We start from the raw sequence: 26,856 nt of genomic DNA on the forward strand, positions 1-26,856 counted from the left end.
AGCTTCCTGTACCTCAAACACGAGCTTGTTCTAGCTGTGAGAGACAGACTGAGATCAGTCGGCCCTCTGACACTTAGAGCTGTTCAGTCCACTGTGAGTGTGCCCTTTCTACACCTGAGGTCCTTTGAGGCTAAGTCAGCAGATGAAGCCAGCACTCTTGCATAGCTGGAGACCACACCCATCTTCTGAGTCTGAGTCTGTGGGATTCCCCATGCTTCCACCCTTTGCCTTGTAAAAACCAAGAGAAGGTATTGTCTTCAAAAGATATGCGGAGTTGGAGAAAGAGAGCAGGCTGGTGAAACGGAGTAACAGAAAGGCTTCTGCGGTATCAGACATATGGGCTTAATTTTATCTGGAGTCTTATATTAAAGTTTACCTGGTGAGAAACAGAAAGACTGTAAATGGATGGAGCCCAGTATAGTTAAAAGTTGTGAAAGGACTTAGGATGGAGACGGGGAAAATGATGAGAGTCTGGGGTGTATCTTGGCCTGAAAAACATCTTCAGATTAAAAGTGTAGTTCTTCTTGTAACAATATAGAAATGCAAAGGTCTGCCCCATGAAACAGAGAATTCTGCATTATGACAGCTCATGACTATCTGTAGCAGTGAGGGTTCAACCAGAGACACAGAAATAAGCACTATTTGATTAGCTGTATGTGTGTTTGTGTGTGTCTGTCTGCATGTGTATTTGTATGCATACATACACACGCATATGTCCTAGTGAATGGCTCTGCTTTTCACACAGGTGAACATATAATGTATGTAAATATATATTTAATGAATACATATATGCTATTTATTTAGTTAGGGTGATGTAGCTGTGGGAGCAGGTTAAGCTCTGTGGTTTACATTTTGTGCTAGAGCTGAAAGTCTGCTCAGCAGGGCATTATGAAGGGAAATGGATGCAACGGAGAGATCAGAAATAGCAGAGCATGCTGGAGAATGAGCAGAAGCCTCAGAGAACTTACTGGAACCTTGGTGTCTACAGCCTCTCAGCTTGCTGATGTGGGTGACATTAGGTAGAGTGAGGTCATTTGAGTCTTGAACATCTTCCAAAGGCTCATGTCCTAAACCCTTGGTCCCCAAGTTAGAGTTAGTGAGAGGTGGGGCAACCTTTAAGAGGTGGGGTCTAATGAGATGTTCTGGGTTTCTAGGAGAAAGGCCCTTGAAGGTGCTTGTGGGACCCTGGCTTCTTCCCCTTCTCCTTTGCTTCTGGGTAGTCAGCTAAACATCCTTTTCCTGCCATACTCCTGTCACAAAGTGCTTGCTGCCTTACCACAGGGCCAGAACAACATGGCTGACCAACCACGGCCTGGCACTTTCAAATCTGTGCACCAAGGCCAACCTTCTTCTTAAGTAAGTTGATTATCTTAGGTACAGACCTACTGCGCAGCACATGGAGGGGGTTGGGGAAGCGAGGAGAGAGCAAGGGAATACAGGGCAGCTGTAGGCCACAGTGCTGCTTCAGGCCAAGCGACCGAACTCTAGCCAACAGCAGTCTGGAGCAAAAGAGCTGGACTTCTCTATCTCCAAATCTCCCAAGTCCTCTTGGGGCCACTTAACTGGGAAATATACTAGAGACTATGTTCTACATAGCATCCTTCAATCTAGTCATGTTAGCATATTACAAAATAATGGAGGAGGGTCATCTTTCTATCTGTTGTTTCACTGGTTAATTAATAAAGAAAACTGCTTGGCCTTTGATAGGACAGAAATTTAGGTAGGCGGAGAAAACAGAGCAGAATGCTAGGAGAAAGAAGCTGTGTCAGGCAGTCACCATGATTCTCCCACTCCAGACATACGCAGGTTAAGATTTTTCCTGGTAAGCCACCAGCTCGTGGTGCTACACAGAATATTAGAAATGGGTTAGATCAATATGTAAGAGCTAGCCAGTAAGAGGTTAAAACTAATGGGCCAAGCAGTGTTTAAAAGAATACGGTTTCCATGTAATTATTTCGGATAAAGCTAGCCATGCGGGTGGCCGGGCGCCAGGAATGTAGCCCGCCGCTCCTATTACAACAACAAAACTCCCACACTTTCAGGACATGACACAGCAACTGAGAGAGAGTTGACTTAGCTGAAGAAACCTCAGAAATCTGATTGGTCAGTATCCCAGTCACTTTAGCAAAGGAGGGCTTTCAGGATCTCACACATCAGCTCCCCTCAATGTCTTTGTTCCTCTGTCTTTCAAAGACAGTTGTAACATAAAAAATGTCTCCACAGCATCTTCTTTGCTACCAAACAATCAATATATTTGCATCTAAAGATTTCTAATAGGAAGGCATCATTATGAGCAACAATTAAGAGCTGACAATAGAAATTAAGAGTATAACATGTCCAGGTCCCTTCACATGAATTATCTTGTTGGATTATTGCGATAGTCCTGAATGAAAAGTATCTGTCTCCTGATATAAAAGTTGAATTTCAAGGAGAGTGACTTGCTCAACGTCAAATAGCTGTTATGGGTTGGAGTAGATATCTGAAGCCCAGACGTTCAGTTTCAGAAGGAAGCCTCATCACCACCATCAAACATCCCAGATAAAGGAGCTGCCACATTGTTAGGAATCCTCTTTAAACATTTACGGCAGAGCTGTCTCCTATCTAGGATCTCCCCCTTCTTTTAAGTTGGCAAATATGTGACTTTATGTCAAGAAAGAGGGAAACACAGATTACAGAGGGAGTCTGAGAAGATAAAATGAAACAAGGAGGTAGATTGGAGGCACCAAGGGGGTGGGTTAAATAAAGAAGAGGGCGAAAAGGAAAGGCAGGATAGCAGGGAAAATATTTCCTGTCTCAGAAAGAAGGCTATGGATCAGTGGTTAAGAGCACTAGCTGCTCTTACACAGAGACTAATTCGGATCACAACTCATGGCAGAAGGCTCACAAGCACCTGCAACTCCAGTTCCAGGGCATCTGCCCCCCCCCCTTTTTTGGCCTCTGTAATTAACTGCATGAGCGCACGTGGTGTACACACTCACACAAGCACACATACATACATGTAAATAAGAATAAATCTTAAAATACACTTCTTGCCTCAATACTATTTCCTTACCAAGAGGAAAGACATAATGGCTCACCTCTGATGGCTGCAAATGAAGATAAAGCCGGCAAAATCAAATGGACATGATAAACAAATCGTCAACAAAGGAGAACTTTCAAAGGGAACTGACAAAAAGCTAAAAATAACACCGAGGAATTGGAACATTAGCTTCAGCATTATGCATCATGCATCTGGGCCTCCTCAGGTCCCTCCAAGGGCAGGAGATAGGACAAACACACAGTGGAGCATGGAAACCTTGATGTCATTGAGCCTATGGTGGTGCACAATGCTCCTCTTGCCTGTGGTCCATTGCTGCTGTGAGTTGGTGGCCCTCTGTAGAACGTCTGTTTTGAATTTCTTCTCGTCCAGCACAAGGCTGCTTCCTCTGAGGTCTAGCGCCCTGCCCCCGTCCCTTCCAAGCATTGCTTTGCTGGGGTTGTTGTCATGTGTTACACTGGTGGTCAATTGTTTTCCTACTGAGCTTTGAGTGAACAGATCATATCCTGAGCTTTTCTGGTTTGCCTTACTGTCATTGCAAGTGCCCGAGGGTAACACTGTAAGACTTAGAGCCACGGCACAGGTCTCTCCTTTATGTTCCCCCATGCTGGCTACTAAGCCTGGATTGCCTTCCTTTCAAAGGAGGCTCAGTGCTTACCTTTTCCCTCCAGCCCTACAGACTGTACTCCATTGCCATCTCTTCCTAGGAATGAGCCACCTTTGAAATATCCCCTTCTCCATCTTTGGGGGTCACGTAACTTCATAGCACTGAACCTTGACACCCATAATTCATCTCAATTTCAAAGGCACAGGCTTGCAGGGCTGGAGATGTGGTGCTCTCCAAGCTTGCCCCTGGATATGGATATCTGGGACTCCAACCGCCTTCAAAGCCGTGCTTCGTACAGACCCAAAGAAATCCTCATAGGAACCTCTCTTCCTAATACGTTAGCTTATCCGCTCGCCATTCCTAACTGAATAAACCAGGAGAACACAGCCAAGTCCCCTGACCTTGACTCAGGAAGGAACAGAACTGCCTCAATGTTTAAAAACTAAGATTTTGAAATAGGATAATAAGGACACCACACATGTGTGATAGATCCATTCTTCAATGCTATTTTGTGGTATATTGATCTCTGAAATCAGAGGCAATAGATATCATTCTTCCCATTTTGTAAGTGTCCCAACAGAGGCTGGAAGGACTAGACAGACACATGGGGCCACAGCCACTTAGTAGCAACGTTTAAAATTATACCGACTTCCCGAGTGTAGGCAGGGCCCACTGCCATAAAGGTTCTACTCCATTTGTATTTACTGATGCCAAACTTTGAGGTCATCACATAAATATTTTTTTTCACTTTATGTCTATAGCTTCAAAGATTTCTGAGAGATTTATCAGACAAACAACCTAGAAAAGATAGCTGTTTCTGGAAGAGACTGTTCCCCAGACTTCCTTAGAAAACCTTAAGTTGTCTTTCTAAATCCACCCCGTCTCAGAGAATAGCTTCAAGGATGAAAAAGCAACAACAAAAGATCGAATTCAGGCCCGCTTTGGGTGGTCACCTCTTCTACCCATTGCGCTGAACTGTGGGCTTTCCTCAGGCCTGGCGGCTGCAGAGCCAGTCAGCTCATTTGAGCACCCTGGACAGCCTACAGGGCGAGGGCTCTCTGGCTACAACAGCGTTTCTCATTTAACTTCTCTCATTAGAGGAGGCCGGGGCACAAGGCAGCGGAAGATGTCACTAAGTCATAAAGGATACACAAAAATTGACAGCTGAGGAATCCCAGCCCCCTCCTTCTCGGCTGTAGAAACTTGAAGGAAAATGTTCTCAGCCTCCTCCCTGGGTCACTTAAAGGACTGGTGGCATTTGAGTCTCTTGGAGTAATTAATTTCTTCTGTCTTCAGCGGCTCCTCATATTTGAAATGATTTTTTTCCACAAGGCTCACATCCTTTGCCCCCCGCCCCCCAGTTCTCTCTCCAGTCTCTTGCTCCCTAAGGTCCCATAGCTACTAGCTCCTCCTGCTTGTATTTGCCTTGTACCCTCACATAAACTGGAAATGGTAAATATATTATCTGGGCTTTTTAGCAGACCATTGTTTAATTTTCTATGCTTGTCTGGCTGGGGAAGAGACGAACATTACCTTGTGGAGAATAAGACTTCTATTCCAGCGAAGGGAGGCGGGGGTTGGGCGGTAATCTATGGCAGAAAGGCAGCACCCTGCTCATGCTAATAGGTAGAGCAGCTAATTAAAAGTGTTGGATGGAACATCCATCCACCAGTGTGTGATTCATTCAGCACAATCCCCAGTAAACAAGAAATAGATATTCGAATGGATGCTTCTAATTTGTCAAAGGAATGAGCGTTTTCAATTGTACCTTCCTGGCTCCTGTATGGGGTCCATAATTCAGTGTTGCCATCATTTAAAAGTTTGGGAAATCAAAATGATGGTTCCTGTCTCTTCGCCTCATAAATCCCCAAGTCTGTTACTTAGGTCAGAACATTTGTCTTACCTGTGGTTTAACTTTATGGTCAACAATCAACCATGCCTTCTTCCCTTGGTAAATGTATTGGAATGGCTGGCATTTGAGAAAAGACAGCGTACATTGTTGTTTGTAAGTGAGACTAGCCTGAAAGGATTCTGTTCGAAGAAGCTAATACATCCAGACAGGAAAACCTGGGGCTCCTGATGATATTTACTAGGTACTTAAAGAAAGAAGAAGAAGAATCAATACTCCTTCAAGTACAAACAAACTGGACCAAAGGTAAGTCACTTTACACGACAACTTCCAAGGATACCATGAGCCCTCTAACATGTTTTAAGTACGACGACACGCACACAAGCCATCATGACTTCATGAGCACCCGGACACATGAGCCACCTTCCCCAAGATAAAGATTTTTCTCCCATCAGAACGATCAGGCTCAGGTGTTTACCTTTTGTTGTGCAAAAGAATCCTTCAATCACGAAGACTTAGAGTTCCCGTTCACCACCATGTCTTGTTGAATACTGAAACCAAAGAAAAGATGAGAATAAGAAAATCTAAGCTTGAATTATTTAAGGATGTTCTCTCTTCGCAATGTCTGCCAGCCTCGTTTCACACGCAGGCCCAGAGAATTTGAACAAAGATACAAAGGTTACTATCACTGTCACCAATGACTACTCAACAAACAGCCATTGCTAAAGGAATTAGGCTGGACAGTCACAGCGTGGCTGCTAAGAGGGGTCAGGATGTTTATGGGTCTTTTTGAAACTCATGGTCATACCCTTTAATCCACAGTTTGCCTGGATTTTTTTTTTTTTTTTTGGTTTTTCGAGATAGAGCTTCTCTATAGCTTTGGAGCCTGTCCCAGAACTAGCTCTTGCAGACCAGGCTGGCCTCCAACTCACAGAGAACCGCCTGCCTCTGCCTCCTGAGTGCTGGGATTAAAGGTGTGTGCCACCACCGCTGACGTGGATTTGTTCTTAAGGAAACCTTAAGTGCAGACCCATATTTCTATGTAGAAATGTTTAGCATCATTATTTGTAAGAGGGAAACAGTCAGTGGAAGCCTGGTGTCATGAGTGGTGGGACTTCCGCAAGGCATGGTATTATGTATATATAAACATAAGATTAGAAATTATGAAATATAGAAAGTATGTTTTTATGATGTAGCAAAATTGTTGCTAAAGTTTGAATTCTCCTATGGAGAAGTTTAAAATAGAACAGTGGGGACCTCTGTGGCATAATTGTAGGTTTTTCTCTTATTTTTCTTTTTATGTTTTCCAAAATTTCTAACAAAGATCTCATTTTTTTTTTGCTAGACAGAAATAAATGTTTTTCTACCTCTAGCATCACAATTTCCATGCCACTCCCCCCCCACCTCCTTATTAAGCCGAGATTTCCCTCTTCTGTGAGTCCCTGGAGATCAACATTCTGAAGGTGTCACCTGGCACCGAGTTACCCATTTCCCTCCTCACCTCCCTCTCATCATGGGGCTCCCCTGATAAAGTCATCATGTGTCGTTGACCTTTGCTTCCCATGAGCCTAAACCAGAGGCCCAGCTGTCACTCAATCAATCCCTGCGGCATAAAGAAACGACCGAGGGATTGAATAAACACTTTGTCAATGGGAACCACTCAGTCAAAGTCATCGTGGTAATCACGGAAAGTTTCTCTGGATTCACAGAAGAGAGCAGGTGGAGAAGCAGCAGGATTCACAGGCAACAGCAAGACAGATGGAGGAGAGCCTGTAGTTTAAAATAACAAAGCCCCGACTGTAATGGTCTACCACAGCCTGGGGATCTTTCAGTGTATTCTAAGACCAAGGACCTGTTTCAGACAAGGATACGTTCTTATTACCACTCCATTACAATCCCATTCCTTTACATATTTGTGGTTAAAAATACATAAACTAGGTAGGTGTTTGTTATTAGTTTTCATCAGCAATGGTTGGTTGACTCCCTGCCCAAAGGGATAGATTATACTTTTGTTTCATTGAAATTCAATTGAGTCTATTTATAAAACTATTGAAATATACACAGGATTTTAATTTGTGGTTATATTTCTCTGGAGGAAGACCTGATAATTTGGGTAAACTCTGGCAAATAACTGGATCGTTATAATGCTCAATTTTCTCATAAATAAATGGATTTATCTTCCTTGAGTTTATTGTGAAAACAGATAATATGACAGAACACAGGAAGTTTCAAAACAGACTTCAGGCTCATGTCTTTGTTACATCAGTACCTGGCACTATGGAACACATGCCCACCTTCGGCTTCAATTTGTGCCATGACGTACGCCAGGCCCCACAAGCCTTAGCTCATTTTGCATTCTTCATATTTAGTGGGAAGGGCTCTCATTTTTCCACTTCACAATTCTTATTTTGGAGAATTTTTGTGAAACTGGTAATATCATATTTTAGTGAAATTTCTTTTTCATTATTTAGCTGAAGGTTTATATGTGTTGTTGAAGATTTAGAAGATTGAACTGTCTGTATCATTGATCTCTCTCTCTCTCTTTTTTTTTTTTTTTTTTTTTGGTCTGTAGTGAGGATTCATTGTCCACTTTAAGGATGAGAATACACAAACAGAAACACCAGTAGCATGTGAGTGTAGACTCAAACCCAGCATGTCTAGTTCCAAAGCCTGGTCCCCTCTAACTGTGGGGATCCCCAGCAAACCAGCCTAGACGCTTACCATGCCACACTGTATTCCTGGAGAGACTATGGCTTGAACTCTCTTCCCTCCAAGTTACCCTTAAGTGATCTCCTCTTGATTCCCTTATGAACTTTTTCAATCGTGAAGTCGAATACAGATGTAATTATAAAAGAAAGGCATGTAGTGCCACCAGCCTGGCTGGATTTGAGCACTCTGCCATCCCATCTATGCTCCAGATCTTTCTCTCTTTGGATTGAACATTGTAGATGTACGCACACTCAGTTGTGAATGCTTTCTCAGTAGCACAGTGGTAACGGGTATCCTAAATCACAGTGCCTGTATTACGGCTTCTAATACCCATTCGCATCTATAAACAATACAGCCAGGGCTGAATATTTCAAAGCTTTTTGTAAGTTTGAATACTGCAGGTGCCCATCAGGAGCCTGTTTATTTTGTCGAGTATTATTGTGTCAATAAAAATGGATATGAGACATTGTAGGTACTTCTAAGATACATAGGCATGAGAACAAATTCAACCCTGAGTTTGCCAAGGAAGAGAGAAAATGGATCTTGAATATCACCAAGCCTCGTAGGTTGCTCCATAAGATGACGGCTGTGTTTATAGTAATCCATGATTGCTTCACATTTTCATGTGGCCATATCTTTCAGGTTGTCCAATCATTACTTTTTAATTATTTTCAACTATGTGTGGTTGTGTGGCTTGTTAATGGGTATGTGGACATGAGCGCTGGTGGGGCGCTAGAGGCATCAGATCCTCTGGAGTTACACATGGTTGTGAGTCTCTCGGTGCTGGGACTCAAAACTGGGTCTATCATAGGAAAAACACGTTCTCTTAACCACTGAGCCATCTCTCCAGCCCACGTCTCCAATCTTGTAAATGCAAAATACTTCATGGTGTTTTCTTAGCACTTCTCTAATTACTGGTGAGACAGATTTTTTCTGTATTTTAGTGGCCATATATGTTTTTCCTCTTGCCATTCACTTTTCTTTTTGCCCCATTTCCAATGGGCTTTGTACAGGAGGGAGACAAAATGAAGCAAGTAAAAAAGCCCAAATGCTAGTCTGTCAGTCCGATGGAGAGCGAGAAAAGTCAGAGCAGCCAATACAGAGTGCTGGCACTGGGCAGGAGCTCACGTTTAGACAGGACATTTGGCAGACACTAGAGAGTCTTAAAGCCAGTGGAAGCACAGGTCCTGGGAAGAGCCCTCAAAGTACAGGAAGCTTCACAGTGAACAGGAAGTGATAACATTTGACCGAGGGATATAGTGGAACACAGGAGTTTGCAATCATTAAGCCCAGTTGAATCCATATGCTTTGGTTAACAGACCTCAGGTAGACATATAATTTATAAAATTTACAATTATTTCTAGTTCCAGTTTTGACTTTTCACTTTGTTTATAGCAACATAACATTTAAAAAATAATTCTTTTTATTGTCTGTGAGTGTTTTGCCGGCATGTATATCAGTGCATCACGTGTGTGCCTGATGTCCTCGGAGGCCATAAGGCCATACTGGATCCCTCGGGACTAGAGTGGGAGATGGTTGTGAGCTGCCGTGTAAAAGCTGAAAGCCAAACTTGGGTCTTCTACAAAAAGTGAGCCATTCCCGAGCCATCATCAACCACGGAGTCATACCTCCTGCCCAGCAACATTTTCAGAGTATTTTGTAGGCAAAAAGGCATATAAATATTTATCTTTAAGATAGGGGGTTTGTCTCTTTTATGCAATACATCCTTAACTCTGAATTATCTATGTATTGTATAGATCTATGTATAGACTTCTAGTTCCTTTGAAATAGTAATGACTCTAACATTTAGTTTACTTGAAATTAATGATGTTTGTATGATACAAGGTCAGTATTCCACCACTTTTTTGGCATAAATATGTATTATTCAGGTAACATTTAGTTCTGGGTTCATCATTTCAATACTGATTTGTGATGATTTATCTATCACATACAATGTTCTCAAATCTTTAGAGTCTATTTTTGTTCTCAGCATCTCATTGTGCTGGTTTTATTTCCTATACTCCCGTAAATGCCCGAGCACTTCAATGACTACGGTTTTATCCTGAGTGTTCACAGTCAATAGGTCTATGTAGGTCCACCACCGCATCCTTCCATCTACTTGCTCATCACTGTTTATTCCTTTCTATATTGACAGTCTTCCAAATACTACTTTGATCATGGGAACTTAATAGTAAACTAAACAGGCAACACAAATGGATACAAACTACCAAGCAATCAGGTCTAGTTCTGTTCTGGTGGCCCCCTATTCTGTCTCCCTCCACTCTGTCTTACCCTTTTCTGTGGCCTTATTCATGAAGTAGGCCCTAGACCAGAACAACACTGCGAATGGTCAGTTGGGAGCATCTGGAAGCCTGGAAAAGTCTCTGTTCTGGACAGCTGGGGATAATCTAAGAGTTCTCTGTAGCGTTCAGTGCAGGTGTTTCTCAAGCTGCCTGTAGATACCATATGATACAGATTAAGAAAGCACTATCCTTGCTATTTATTCCATTCATGATGGAAAACTTTTAATGGAGAGGCAGGGAACAAGGCTAATGAAGAAAGTGTTTGCTGCTAAGCATAGGGACCTGCATTTGGATCCCTCACACCTATATACAAAGTAGGGTGCGGCAGCATGCATCTCTAACTCCAGCACTGTGAGGACAGAGACAGAAGAATCGCTGGAAGGCATTGGTGAAGCTGCCTGTCAATAAGTATGTTTCAAGTTTAGCAAGAGACTGTTTCAAAACCTAACGTGGAAAGTAACAGAGAAAAACACCTGACATCAACCCCCTGTCTCTAGCCCTACACACATGCACACACCTACAGGCACACGCCTACCAGTACACACACACAAACCACACACAAACACACACTCATACATCTGCACAAAACTGTGTCAGTAGAAAGTTGCTGTTTGAGCATTTGTCTCACCTAGTTTTTACCTCTTTGGTAATTGTCACAACTCTGGAAGAATGTAGAATTTTTTTTTATTAATACAATAAAGCTTGTATAATTCCGAGCACATCATTTTTCCTTTCTAAACTTTAGTTAGTTCATCTGATTGCAGATGTGCTGTGGCGCTAAGCACTATAATGAAAGACCTTGACACAGTGACCTCCGTACAACAGGTAGAGATGAAATGGTAAGTCCATAATAAGGATTGTTACACAAACTGTGATTATAGATACTTGCCAAGGATGTCTAAGATACACTCATGACCACATTTAGAACCACAGCATCACTGTAGTCACTGTGTCTGAGCTGTCTAGAGGTGAACATAAGGTCTAGGACAACAGGTACAGCTATGGACCCAGGACTTTAACACTGTCAGTATATAGGGACTAACTATATCTCAATGAGAGCCACTGTATATGAACAGCATAGACAAGCCAGGGGCATTTCTCGTGAATAGCTGTCAAAATCCTATATCCAGATCAGCGGGGTAGCAGAGTTGGCACGTGTACTAATTGTACCTAGAGTTTGCTAATTTGTATGCTTCCAACCACAGCGGAGATACAAACAGTAAAAACCCTTAGAGGAATGAATCACAGTTTGAGATTTCTCCAGCAAGGACTTCTTAGCTTTCCTGAGTGTGGTCGCCGTACATCCATCCTATCTGCTTGTGCTCCACCCAGACTGTAGTAAGAGATCTGGAATTTAAACAGCCCAAGCCGCATGCTGCTCCAATCCACAGCGACAGTGCGGCTGCCGCTACAAGAGTGACTGTATTTGTGTCTCCAGGCAGCCAGTGAGCAAGCGGAAACATTGTTAAGACGTCAGGACGCCAGAAGACTTTGACCTCTACCGTAGATGAGTGTTGCTGTGTGTGTGTATGTGTGTGTGCGTGTGTCTGTGTGTGCTGCATGCACTAATGAGAAAGATGCTTAACTCAAATGCTCGTGTATTGGAGACTTGTTCACTCTGCTGAAAGGGTTCTGTAGTGGCTATAATTACTAGAATGGGTTATCTTTGTTCATCACATAAGAGATGGTGAACAAACTGCAATTCATAGGCCTCGGGGCCCTACTTAGCTTTGAAGCATTGATCCACCAATGTATTTATCCACATGCCCATTCACGGATCTGTCCACGTATCCATCTATTCATCCTTTTATTCAATAGATGTTTATGAAGCCTTCTTACATTCCACACATAGTTTTAGACACTTGTTTTTAATTATTTTTTACATTTTTATTTTTTATTGTATTTCTGTGTGTGACTGTTTTGCCTGTATGCATATCTGTGTGCATTATGCATGCCTGTTCCTCATAGAGGCCAGAGAAGGTATCAGATCCAATGGAACTAGAATTACAGATAATTTGGAGCAATTATGTGGGTGCCGGGAATTGGAGAAATTGCTCAGTGTCTAAGAGTGCTGGCTGCTCTTCCAGAGACCCCAGGTTCAATTCCCATCTTTAGACACTTCTAACTCCTGGTGTTCACAGTCACGTGAGGACAGAGTCACACTGGAAGAATAGAGCTGAGAACCGTCTATAACATGAGGACTCCGGTGGAAGACAGTTCACCTCCAAGCCAGTTTTACCAAAGCCCTATTGCTCCAACGACTGCTCCTTTAGCATGTCTCCTCCTGCTCCCACAACTTGTAGTACCCCAATGTCTATGGTCTTTACCTTTGTCTTCATCTTGTACTATGAACATATTTGGCTCTGACTTCCGGTACTTGTACCCTCAAGGTTTCCCCGTTCTCCAGGAAGCCTCCTTCTATGTGCCAATCTCTGTTACCTGGGAGCCGCAGCCACATCCCTGCAAACTACACAAAGCAGCCTGTCTGATGAAGGCATTCTGAAAGGCTCCTGGGCAAAACAACCACTTGGCCCTATGACCTAACATCTCCAGATGCCCCTGGAGCTACAAATCCCAAACATGCCTGCCGTGCGTGTCTCATGGCTGCAATTAAGAGCAGCCGGGCCGAAAGCGAATCTGCTGACAACACAGCCCGACAGGCATACACGGAGGCTGTAAAGCACCCTCGGCGGAGCACCCCAGTAAATCGTCTCTCTAATTAGTTTATTATTTCATTTGAGAGATCAAATACATAAATAAAATTAATAAACCCTGCAGAATAAGCGAAGCCCTGGAAAGAAAAGTATTTCTCAGGTCATTGCCTCCCATGCAAATATTACATGCTAGAATAATGTTAACACAAGGGAAGCTGCTCTTGTTGCTTTATAGACCAGAACAGACCAGCTGCAGCTAGTGTTGGGGGCTGATGAGCCTCAGATGGGTCAGAAGCATGGGCCATGTTCCCTGCTTTGTCGCTATTGGTGGTGTGACCTTGAACAAGTCAGTTCCCTCTCTCATTCTACCAATGTGGTGGCTTACTCATGAGTAAAAGAAGATGGTTGTACTGTACCAGATGTTTGCTCTAACCCTGAGATTTCCTGATCGGGAGAATTAAGTAGAAACCGAAAATGGTATATTACAAACTGTCAATAAAGAATGCATGGTGAAGATAAAATGGAGCCTGAAAAAACATTAGACTATTCCAGGCTCGAACGGACATGACTTCAGAGACTCTAGGTAACATACAACCTGAACCCACCTTATAATGAATCGTAAGGGAGAGAGTTCACCTCTGTTAAGGGTCTTTTATATGCTAAGACCATGTCCAGTACGTTCACAGATCCACCATGAGAAGCAAGAGCAGAAGGAATTAAAAAGTGTCAGATTTATATAAAACTTGGCTTTCTAACTCCTCAGTCAAAGGCTTTCTGTGAACAGTGTCTGGTAGTTCAGACTGTCACCAGGACTCCAGGCAGAGCCCGCTGACTCTGGAGAGGTCCCGTGGGTGCTGTTTGGACAGCATTCATAGGTGAGGCTATGGAATGGAACAGAATGGAAAGGCAGAAATGCCATTTTGGGGATGGCTCCCAGTGTCAAAGGGCAGCAGAGTGACCAATTCTCCCTTTACGTGGAAACCCTCATTTAACAGAGACTGACAGTGGCATTGACCTTTGACAGCTTACCACAGCACCTGTTTCCCTTGGTCCCCTTGCATGGGCAGCATCTTCTCTTCCACTAGTATCTACTGACTGACAACTTGGCTCAGCGTTGCAGGGCCACCCCAGCTGCAGAGCCTGGCATGGTCTCTGTGGTGCCTATGACACTGTCTAGCTCCACCTCTGGCCAATCCTGATTTCTGCACCTGTCTACATGCAAATGAACTCCAAGTCAGCTTCAAGGAAAAGTGCTGCAAAGCCCTTGGAAACAAAGATGCAGGCACAAGCCATTCAGGGGATACCCCAAAGGGGAATGCTGACAGACTTGCACAGAATAATATTCGCGAGAACAACCAATTCTCACAGCAAAAAGTCTACTCTTGGATAGTCTGGGCAAAAATGACAGGAAAGGCATAGTGTCATCCTGTTTAAATCTCTCCGTTGGGGGAAAGTGAATCCAGAGAGCTCCATGAAGTTGGCAGGTTTCTGTGGTGGTGGCAGGTTGGGGACAATGCGGTACAAGGCTGATTTCTCTCCAAGGACAAAGGCTCTGTTGTTACTGAAGGTTCTTCTCTGTATGCAATGCTGGCTTGCCTCAGTTTCTTTACTTTGAAAACAGGGCTGACATAGGCTGATGATACAGGACTATTTTCATCATGTGCCACTCACCTTGACCCCAGATTTAGCAAACCTTTCTCTAGAATTCTCTCCAGAGAGAAAATGCAATAACAATATTTCAGGGCAATCACTTTATTCAAGGTTTCTTTGAGTCTCTTTTGTAGAGTCTCTGGTTTGTTCCTGACCTCAGCTGGAGACAGTGTTATGGATTCTGGTGAATAATAATGAAAGAGGGGTCTTGTTAGCTCCAGGACTAGAAAGAACAAGGAATTTCGAGGGAGATGTGGCTGTGGGATGCCCTGAGGCCTAGAGAATTCCTGTCTCTCAAATTCATAGCCTACCAGCTAGAGCCCAGTTAGCGAGGAAATCAGAGAGGTTCCTGGCTTCTCAGGATTTTGAATTGAGCCTTCTCCCCTCCCTCCACTTCTGAACAAAGGGAAACTGGTTTTAGGCTCAGAGAGACCTGTCTAGAAATTGCTGTCACTCATTTGTGTGACATAAACAGGTAGGGCAATGCGGCGGGCATTCCTTAAGTCATGTATGCAGCATGGAGAATGCTTAGCCCAGATGAGAGAGAAACTAGTGTTGTACAGTGGAGATAGGGGTCTTCTGTGGGGGTGCCCCAGGAGTCAGGGAACACAGTGTGCTTATAAGACATCTACCAGAAATACTGGGGAGACCATCCTGACATTCTTTAAAAACAAACAAAAAACCAAACCAAACCAAAAACAACAAAACAACAACAACAACAACAAAAAACACATTTGTTTGGTTTTGGGTATGAGTGTGTGTATATGTGCGAGCATGAATATAGAGAGCAGATGTCAACATCAAGAGTTTTCCTCAACCATTTCTCCATTTTACCTTTTGAGACAGGGTCTCTCACTGAATTTGGAGCTACCTGATGGGCTAGACTGGCTGGCCCACAAGCCTCAACTGTCTCCCGGTCTCTACCATCCCAGTGCTGGCCTAGGCGGCATTGCCATACCTGGCTTTTACATGCATGCTGGAGGTCTGAACTTAGCAGTTCATGGCAAACACCTTCCCAATTGAGCCATCCCCCAGTTATTGATACTCCTGAGTAACACCCTGACATTACAACTTTGTGATTTAGACTACTGTATTCAGTATTAAATTCAACTCTTACATTGGAAACAAATACTATTGTACCCTAAAAGTGAGAAAGAAGAAAGTCAAGGAGGAGCTGGGTGTGGTGGTGCATGTCTTTGGTTTTTGATGCACGCCTTTAATCCTAGCACTCTAGAGGCAAAGGCAGGTGGGTCTCTGTGAGTTTGAGTCCAGCCTGGTCTACAGAGCTAGTTCCAGGCTAGGCTACACAGAGAAACCACCCTGTCTCAAAAAACAAAACAAAACAAATAAACAAACAATGAAACAAAACAAAAAAGAAAAATAAAAAAGAAAATCAAGGAGGGACACTTCCCCAAATTGATGTATTAATAAGAAGTCAAATAGAGGATGTGGGGTAAAGGGAACACTTCTCCATTACTGGTGGGGTGCAAACTGGTACAGTCACTTTGGAAATCAGTATAGCAATTCTCAGAAAATTAGGAAACAACCTATCAGCAATACCACTTTTGGTATATACCCAAAGGATGCTCAGTCATACCACAAGGACATGTGCTCAACTATGTTTATAACAGCATTGTTTGTCATAGCCAGAACCTGGAAACAACCTCAATGCCCCTCAGCTGCAGAATGGATAATGAAGATGTGGTACCATTACACAATGGAGTACTACACAGTGGGAAAAAATAATGACATCTTGAAATTTGTGAGCAAATGGATGCATCTAGAAAGCATCATATTGAGTGAGGTAACCCAGACCCGGAAAGACAAATATAATATGTACTTACTGACAAGTGGCTTTTAGACATAAAGCAAAGAAAAACCAGCCTACAATGCATAATCCCAGAGAACCTAGACAACAAAGAGGACCCTAAGGGAGACATTCATGGATCTAATCTACATGGGAAGTAGAAAAAGACAAGATTTCCTGAGTAAATGGTGAGCGTGGGGATCATGGAAGAGAGCAGAAAGGAGAGGGGGGTGGAAGGGAGGGGAGTGGAGAAAAATATATAGCTCAGTAAAAGCAATTAAAAAAGAAAATAGGATCAAAGAACTTGTGAATTCAGATCATCTATTTCTACTGAGCATCTGCAAAGCACTCGAACATACATGACTCAACTGTTCTGTGTCTCACTACATAGTGCATTAGTTTGTTACATACTTTAATTAATTATGGTAATTTTCCTCCAAATATTTTCTACCATATGGCTTTTACAAACCATAACATTATTCAATGCTGAACAAAGGAATATTAAGATATAATATGTCTCCAGCTATGTCAACAATCACTGCTGGGTTTGTGTTCTTTTCCAGTATGCATATGATCAGTTTTACTGGTATTACACTCTTCTGTTCCGGGGGTACTGTATACAATATTAAAATGCCTTAATTAAAATATAGAGGAACCGAGAGAGACCAAAGGCTATAATGAGAACTTGTCACGAGTCTCAAAACTCAATCGGAAATGTACATGTAAATCCTCATGTAAATTGAAAGGATAGGGGAGGGCTAGAAGCAGAATTCCTGCTGAAACCTTTGGTTCATAAGAAGGCAACAGCAGGCAGTAAAAGCCATATGCCATCAGAGTGAAATAGATACCAACTTTGCAATTCCACTCTGTGAACTAGAACAAGCCCCCCTCCCCCAGGTTCACTGGACTCGTCTTTTGGAAAATGAAATACACCAAGAGTCATAGAGAGCATGGAGATCGGCCAGGGTTTGCATCCTGTAAGCACGGACTAGTGGGGTTGTCAGTTCTTAGATCGTCTGTATCCACGTCTTTAGTGGAGATGGAAAATTTTGCCTTGTGGAGTAAAATGTAGACAAAGCAAATGACCAATATTTGGAAACTCAGCTTATTCTAGAGTCGAGGTATCTGCTCTGGGGATTTGGATTCTTGGCACATTGTGTATTTACTTATCTTTTCTTCCCCCCGCCACACGAGTAGCTAGGTAAATTTCTTCCTTTAAATCACTTCAAATACTGTGTAAAAATTTATAACCTTAAGTCAAAGTAAATTCCATGCCATAAACTTAAGACATGGGCTTGAAAGGAAATTCAAGGTTCACTACAAAAAAACATAACATTTGTTTAAACCTTGACCTGCCTCTAGGCAAATTCATCCTAAGTAAATAACGATGGACAAGTATCCACGTTCCACACTGATGGTGATTACCTGTCTCCAAAGAAACAGCTCCTACACATACAGCCAACAATAGTGACCTAGATAAATGTACTTTTCTGTTCATATAAGAAGCTATTAAAACAACGATGAAGAAGAGTATTTATTGTCATCAAATATATCCTTAACATGTTAAGTAGGAAAACCAGAATGGCAGGTGTTCCTTCTGAGCCTCTATTTATAAAATGCACTTAAGTATACAAGGAAAGATAAAAATAAAATACATATAGATAGAGACATTGGAGCACCGAACTGAGCTCCCAAGGTCCAAATGAGGAGCAGAACAACAGAAAACATGAGCAAGGAAGTTAGGACCGCGAGGTGTGCATCCACCCACTGTGACAGTGGGGCTGATCTATTGGGAGCTCACCAAGGCCAGCTGGACTGGGACTGAATAAGCATGGGATAAAACAGAACTCTCTGAACATAGTGGACAATGAGGGCTGATGAGAAACCAAGGACTATGGCATTAGGTTTCGATCCTACTGCATGAACTGGCTTTGTGGGAGTCTAGCCTGTTTGGATGCTCACCTTCCTGGACCTGGATGGAGGGGGGAGGACCTTGGACTTCCCACAGGGCAGGGAATCCGGACTGCTCTTCAGACTGGCAAGGGAGGGGGAATGGAGGGGGGTGAGGGGGAGAGGAGTGGGGGGAGGGGAGAGGAGTGGGAGGAGGGGGAGGGAAATGGGAGGTGGGGAGGAGGCGGAAATTTTTTCAATAAATAAATAAAAAACAAAAAATATAAATAAATAAATAAATAAAGAAAGAAAAAATACATAAATTTTGAGAATGGCGATTCCCAAATAGCACTAGGAAGAGAAGATCTTATTGTCTTGTCTTTGCTTACTTTCATTCCCTAAAATTCACACCACGAATGTCTTTACTATCTTAGAAGGCACCAGCTATCTTAAATTTATATTAAAGCCCATGCTACCAACAACAGGGGGAAAACAATATTCTGGAAAAGCGTATCGCTAGAGAAATATTTGGCAAGTGTAATAAGTTTACTCTATTAAAAGTTAGGCCCAGCCTCCAAGAAGAACGTTTTGATGCCCCCATGGATAAATGATGAAAGGACATGAATAAAATATTTAGCATAATGAATAAAAAGCAGATGAAAACAGTCATGTTTAAAATCAAGCAAACACATGAATATTAATTAAACAGTTGCAGCTTTTAGCATTTTAGCATAGTTTACATAAAAAGCTATAACAACAATACTTAGCACTAGCAGGAAGAGAAAGGATTTGGCACATGCTGTAGGTAAAAGTTTAAAATGGCACAGTTTGTTTACGTGGTGCATGAACAATGTGGAACTGTAAGCTAAAAGACTCATAGCTTCTGACTGACTGATTTCACATCTGGGACTTTTTGACTGAAGAAGTCTCTGAACACACAATCTATATTCTGATAAAAATGTGCCATGTCACATTATTCATGACAATGGAACTGGAAACAACTTGAATGCCTATTTGTAGAGGAGATAGTGACATTGTCATTGAACAATAGTAGAGCTACCGAGACAGTGTTAATGAATACTACATGAGGTGACAAGAGGTTCAGCAGATAAGAGCACTTGCCGCCAAACCTGAGGACCTGAGTTCAGGACCTGAGTTCAATCCCTGGAACTGCATGATGGGAGGAATGAGACAACAACCTATAGTTGTACTCTGACTCCCGAGTGTATGTCATGGATCACACAGATACACACACACACACACACACACACAAATGTAAGAACAAATGATGTACGGTAAAGGGAAATGTGTATGTTTTTTTAAGTGGACAAGTTTGAATTACAACAAATGTGTTTAGCACAGGTACACACATATAGATCACACACACATCACACATGTTCCACACGTCACCTATCATCATACACATCAGACTTACACCACACATGTATCATACACACACATATCACACACACCACATATACACCACACACGCTGTAGGAAGTCTTGCAGCCAGTGGCTACCCGCCCACTGGGGTGTGGCCTCTTATACTGTATAAGCCGATGTAGAGCTTGCATCTGCCCTCTTTCCGGTTGCTGGATTCAGTTTCTCTTCTCTGTTCAAGCAGTGGATTCTGATTTGTGAGTTTACCCCTAAATAAATAACCATCTAGCTCTCAATCCTGAGCTAGTATGGGATTTCTTTAAAGCGTCCTTTCATACACACACACAACACACATATACAGCACACAAATATACACACACAGCACAGACACACCTCTCTCATGTATACCATAGTCGGTCACACCACATATATATAGATCACCTATATACCTATCAAACTCATCATACACACACACACACATCATACATGCACCATCTTTGTCTCTGTCTGCCTGTTGGTCTCTCTATCTCTCCATCTCTCCTTCTCTCTCAACCCACACACACTCATGGACAGAGCATAAACAAAAGTAGTAAGAAACTATGCAAGAGAATGTTTAAGGATGTTATCTTTGGCTTGCAAATCTGACATTTCTCCCCTCTATTTTTTAAAGCACAGAAAACAACTCCTTATAAAATAAAAATGGGCACTGATCTTCCCAAGTGAAGCCTTCCCCAGAAGAAGCTGCAGGGGCGTTTGCCCACCCTCCTGTCTAAGTCAAAGTCCTTAGAGGATAAGCAAGAGAGGTGATGTGTGTGACTTCTGAGCCGGGTCCACGAAGGTTTGAAGAGCATATTCAGCTGGAGGAACCTTGTGAGGGAAGATAAGATAAATGGCATTTCCTTATCCTTTGGATGTGGGTTCAGAGAGAGAAGAGAGAGACTGTAATGAGAATAAGAGATATCAGAGCTGAACACCAAAGCAGATCATGAGATACAATTCACCACTTTTACTCTTCTTCGCTCCCTAGATCTCTGAAGCAAATTGGGGAGACAGCTATGAGGCCAGCACAGGGGCAGCACTCTTGGGACGGGCCTTGCCTCGGCTCTTTGTCTCCTGGAAAACTGAAGCTAAGAGAGATGTGCTGTGTGGGTGATACCCAGACCATGCTCCTGCAACCCAGACACCTGAGTTCTCAGTATGCTTGCTACTTTACTTGCTAAACTCTTTGGGATTTGGTTTCCTTATCAATAAAATAAGCTAATAAATATGTATTTCCCATAACTACCTTGAGTGGCCAGCACTATGCGTGTCATGAGTTAAAAGTATGAACACGATAAAGCCTAGCTCCAGCCCTATGTTAGCTTCGGGTGGAGAAAGCCCACTTGAAGCAGTGTGAGGCTGGAGGATGACCACATGCTTCAGAAACTCCATTCAACACCCAACTTTTGGACTCTGCCAGCATCTATTTCCCGTGTAGCCATGTCTTCCTTTTCATGCCCTATGGTTGGTCTTCTGATTGGCAATGTTTCTGTTCTCTCCCCTCTCCCCTGTCTCTTTTTCTCTCTCTTGTCTCACCCCTCCCTCTTCCCAACTGCTTCTTATGTTAATCATCAGGTGTCTCCAAATAAAAGTGATTTACACTCCATCTCTTAAAAATCCCCATTTTCTTATGAGCTTTCCCTATGTCACAAACAACACTCTGTTCTTTAAGTGACTTAGGCAAAGTATTGGAGCCATCACTAACTCTTGCACCCTTTTCCTCCTTTTTTCTTTCGTTCCCCCATCTCTCTTTATCTCTAGCACATTTTTTGTGTACATTGGCTCTTCTTTGAAAAAATACAGTCAGACTCCAGTAATTTCTCACGGTCTTTCTCGCTCTGGTTCTAGGCACACTCCATTACCCCACCTTGATTACTGAACTATTGTGCTTATGGTTACCTACAACTTCCCATCGTCCCTCAGTGTTTTCTCAATAAAACATCAAGTCTGGTTCATAAGCAGTGAGAATAGCCGAGAAATGCTAACAACCTACATGCCTACCAACTGGAGAATAGATATAGAAAATATCACTGGAATATTATTTAACCATGAAAAGAACAAAATCCTTTCACTTCCAACAATATGCACTGGACTGGAGAACATTCTCTTAAGTAAAAGAAACTAGACACAAAAATGTTTTCATGATATCACTCATACTTGGAATACAAGTTATCTGATCTCATAGACATTGAATGAGATGTCCTATGTTACAAAAGCTAGAGAAATGATGTCAGAAGTTTGAATGTTTTCATTACAAATAAATGACAAATATGGGGGTGTGGTGAGATGGCTCAGTGCATAAAGGAACTTCCCATGGAAGGGTGGTAGCCAGAGTTCAACCCCCAAATTCAATCACCTGAGCGCACATGAAAGTAAAAGGAAAGAGTGCACCTTACAAAGTTGTCCTCTGCCCACCACTCACATGCTGTGGGACATGAAACACCCCCACATGCACATACACAATAATAAGAATAAAATTTTCAAAAATAATGGTTGAGGAGGCAGATACACTTCATTCACCTGCTTTAAATGTAGCACAATATGCACACATATTGACATATTATACAGCATCCCATTAATATGAATAATTTTAAAACAAAATCTTTATTGATAAATAATTCATATAGCACATAATTTGCCAATTTATAAAATGCAATGACTTTTAGAGCTGTATATTCATAGGATTGTGAAGCATGATTTTTATGTTTTTATGTAGCAGTTAAACTTGGGGGAGGGAGGGATGAGGGAAAAGGGAGAGAGAGAGAGAGAGAGAGAGAGAGAGAGAGAGAGAGAGAGAGAGTAGTAAAAGGCAGGTGCTCCCCCTTGATGATGCTCCCTGCACAGTGTGTTCTATCGCTGGTCCTTCCTGGGTCCCACAACAGCTGGCCACTCTTCCTGCTTTTGTAATGGCTTTCCTGTAAACTGCTTCTTTCAGATATGGCACACCTTACTCTCTCATGGTCTTCAAATCTTTCGGAGATGCTCTTCCCTTGTTGGAGGACCTGACCCCTCTGTGTAGGGCTAGGCTCGCATTCCAAGCTTGCTGAGTTTGCCTAATTTTGAGGGTTAGCACTCATCCTAGTCAATGTGGAATGTGGCCCAAGAGTTGGCCAGAGTGCAGATTTTGGTATTGCCCACCGCAGCCTGTCCAGCACAGCCCCTATGCTGCGTTCACGTACTGAGTACCACCTTGCATCTCCAGTTGTTTATCTACTGTCTCCTCTGTCCCTGCTGTGACAAAAGCTTCCCATGACAGTGTTCCTCTGTTTGGTCTTATTGTCATGTCTTCCAAGACCAGGCTTATTTGTTTGACATTTTCATTGTATTTACTTTAGTTGACTTAAGATGGTACTGGGGAAAGAGCCTAGCCCCTCACACGTTAGGCACAGGCTTTAACACTGAGCTATGTCCCCAGCTCTCCAGCACCACTTTTATAAGAGACATTTAATAAATATTCACTGAGAGACGTCAGAGACCCCGCCCCCACCCCCACCAAGTCTATGCTACACAGTGCAGCAGCTGCTGGCTACATACGAACCTTGGGCACTTGAGGGACAACCAATAAGACTAAGGAATTGAATGTTCTTACTTCCTATTTTAATTAATTGAAATTAAAATTAAAAATGGAAGCGGTTATAAAACTTTCCCACTAAACTCAGCTTTATTGTTTATATAGGACCATATCTCACCTTAGCCATTGTTTTGTATAGATACTAAACTAAATGTTGTTTACTTTTCTAATGTGAATTCTAGGAAATGGAAGGTGCCACCATATAGCTTGCATTATTGGCTAGTTCTGTCATAACTTCTTCCTATCTAAAGGAAAACAGTACACACCTCATAAGGGTATGTTGAAGCTTAAATGAGGTAACACAGGTAAAGGACCTGTTATAGTGCCAGGTACAAGGTAGCTGCTAAATGGGTGTTAATATGCTCTCTATTATATCATTATTATTGTTATTATTATGACTGCTGTTGTTGAACATAGTGTGCAATCAGCACACGGCAACAGCGACAGAGAACTCTTGGTTTATTAACTAAAGATAGGCATAATTTCCAAGTAGACTGAGATTTAGAGGGGAAGTGGAACAGAAGAACTAAATAGGCCAGGGGAAGTTGTGTAGCAGGAAAGAGTCATGACTCAGAATTGGGTATTTCTTCTCCGATCTGTGTACCCAATAGAGTGTTGTCTCTTAAAAAGTTCCATCAGCTGAATTGAAACTCACAAAAGGAGACTAAAGATCCAAGAGAGAATGCCTCAAAAGCAACTTGGAAAGTGAATTTGATCTAACGAAACTCAAACTCCTTGCCTGAAGACCCACCCCCAAGAGAGGTCTGTGGATATTATTTGGCGTATGAGAACACCATTATAACTTGTTTGTTTCTCCTTTACATTTAGCTGTGATGCTAAGCGCTGACACATGCATATTCTGAACTACATGGGTGGAAACACACCCAGAGGACACAACTATGTGAATTCCATGCTTGCTTTTATGACTGTGTCTGTGCTAGTCCAAGAATTGCCTGTGGTGGCGGAATGCTCCCTTCAATATCCTTCAGACTAAGGTCTGAGGACCACAGAAGGCCCTTCGTGTGTCTGCAAAATTTTGCATTCTGGTTTTATTTTCCAAGTTGCTCATGCATCATAAGACTCAGACAATTCAATGATTTCTTGATAGGAGCAGTGGGAAGAGAGGGGGATAAGGAGATAAGAAAAGAGATTTTGGAGGCTCTGGTGTGGTGATTATTGTTCCAGGTTGAGACCCTTTCTACCAGGGAGCCAACAGCCACCATACTTGTCTAGGATTCAGAGAGCCCAACAGCAATCCAAAAATGGAATAACCATTCAACAAAGACAAGACTGGATATTAGCACTCAAACATCATAATTCTAGATGCCAGAATTGCCAGGTACACAAAAGACATAAACAGGAAAGGTCAAGACAATATACCTCTGCCAAAAGTCAGTAATCATGTCGCAGTAGGTCCTGAGAAATGCAATACAGCTGAAACACCAGACAAGGACTTCAAACAGCAATTCCTCACAATATGCCATAATCAGAATGCTAAACGTCCAGAACAAAGGAAGGATATTCAAAGCTGGCTCAGTAATACGTAAAGGCAGGCCCATTAGCATAGCACCTGACTTCTCAATGAAGACTCTGAAAGAAGAGCCTGGATGGATGCTCTATAAACTTGGGGAGATCACAGATGCCAGCCCTGACTACTATATACAACAAAACTCTTAATTACGATCAATGGAGAAAGAAAAACATTCCATGATCAAAGCAGATTTAAGTGATATCTATCTTCTAGTGCAGCTCTACAGAGCCACTATAAAGAGAACTTCAGTCTGAAGGGGCCAACTACACCCCAAAAAATACAGGGATAGACAATTTCAGAACAGTTAATCAAAAGAAGAGAACACACACAGACACACACCACCACCGCTGCCACCACCGCTGCTGCTGCCGCCGCCACCACCACCACAATAAAACAACTGGAATCAATAAATACCGCTCATTGATATTTCTCAACATCAATGTTCTCAATAAAAGAAACAGACTAACAGAATAGACATGCAAACAGGATTCATAAACACACCTCACTGTTAAGGATAGGTATCACCTCGGGGTAAAAGGGTGAAAAAAGATATTTCAGGAAAATGGACCCAAGAAGCAAGAAATTGTTGTCATTTTTAATAACTGAAAAATAGAGGTTAGTGCAAAGCTAACCAGAAGAGATACGGAATGACATTATACTCATTAAAGGAAAAGTTCCCCAAGGGGATATTGGAATTCTAAATGTTTATGCACCAAATACAAAGATATCCATGTTCATAAAGGAAACATTACTACAACTAAAAGTCACACACCGACCTCACACACTGATAGTCAGTAACTTCAATAACCCACTCTCATGAACATACAGGTCATCCAGACAAAAACAAAGCAGAGAAATGTTGGAGTTAAATATCATCATAAATGGTGTCTACCTAGATGCTTCACCCCTGCTGAGTAGCGTTTGTGGTACTGGTAGTGATTCTGGAGAAGAAAGGTTATCCTCAATATATCCCAGTTCCAAACCCTGTAACATACAATAGGGTGGTGCAATAATGGCACAAATATTATGGGACTAACCAACCACTCTCTAAGCTACTCAGATTTAAGGTTCCATCACAGATAGAACACATGCATGACATGGCTAGAGTAGTCAAGAACCTGACACTATAGGTCATGAGCCTAGGAGAAAACCTGATACTATTACTCTGCCAAGGAAACATAGCAATAAGATGACTCCTAATGACACACTGCTATACTCAGACATCAGCGCCTCAGCTCTCATCAAGGAAGTTTCCTCTTGCTAGGTGGGAACTAACACAGAGACCCACAACTGGATAACATATGAAGAGTGAGAGATGTTGAAACACTCATTTATAAATGGAATGAGTCAGGACCCTCCCTTCAAGGCACAGGAATCTGCGTGAAAGAAGGCATAGAAAGATTTTAAGACGGGTGGTGGTGGTGCACGCCTTTAATCCCAGCACTCGGGAGGCAGAGGCAGGCGGATCTCTGTGAGTTTGAGGCCAGCCTGGTCTAGAAGAGCTAGTGCCAGGACAGGAACCAAAAGCTACGGAGAAACCCTGTCTCGAAAATCAAAAAAAAAAAATAAAATAAAATAAAAAAAAAGGAAGAAAGAAAGAAAAGAAAGAAAGAAAGAAAGAAAGAAAGAAAGAAAGAAAGAAAGAAAGAAAGAAAGATTTTAAGAGCCAGAGGTAAGGAGGGCTGGCTCCAAGGAAATGGTATCTTCCAGATATAACAGAACTGACGCACGTAAGAACTCCCAGAGGCTGTGGCCACATTCACAAGGCCTGACAGTGTCACAGCGCTGAGAGGATGAAGTGGAGAGCCTTCACCCTACCAGGAAGCTAT

General features: G+C 42.4%; 1 protein-coding gene across 1 annotated transcript in view; it reads right to left on the reverse strand.

Annotated features, from left to right (window-relative positions):
• The window catches only part of Dab1 (DAB adaptor protein 1), a 1,075,383-nt gene that overhangs the window by 558,477 nt on the left and 490,050 nt on the right, over positions 1 to 26,856 (reverse strand). Inside the window, exon 3 of the mRNA XM_057785280.1 lies at positions 5,972 to 6,044. The gene's annotated coding sequence lies outside the window, so the exon portion shown is untranslated. The remainder of the gene's footprint in view (positions 1 to 5,971; positions 6,045 to 26,856) is intronic.

Source organism: Chionomys nivalis, chromosome 11, assembly GCF_950005125.1.
Source record: "Chionomys nivalis chromosome 11, mChiNiv1.1, whole genome shotgun sequence".
NCBI classification, from domain to species: domain Eukaryota; kingdom Metazoa; phylum Chordata; class Mammalia; order Rodentia; family Cricetidae; genus Chionomys; species Chionomys nivalis.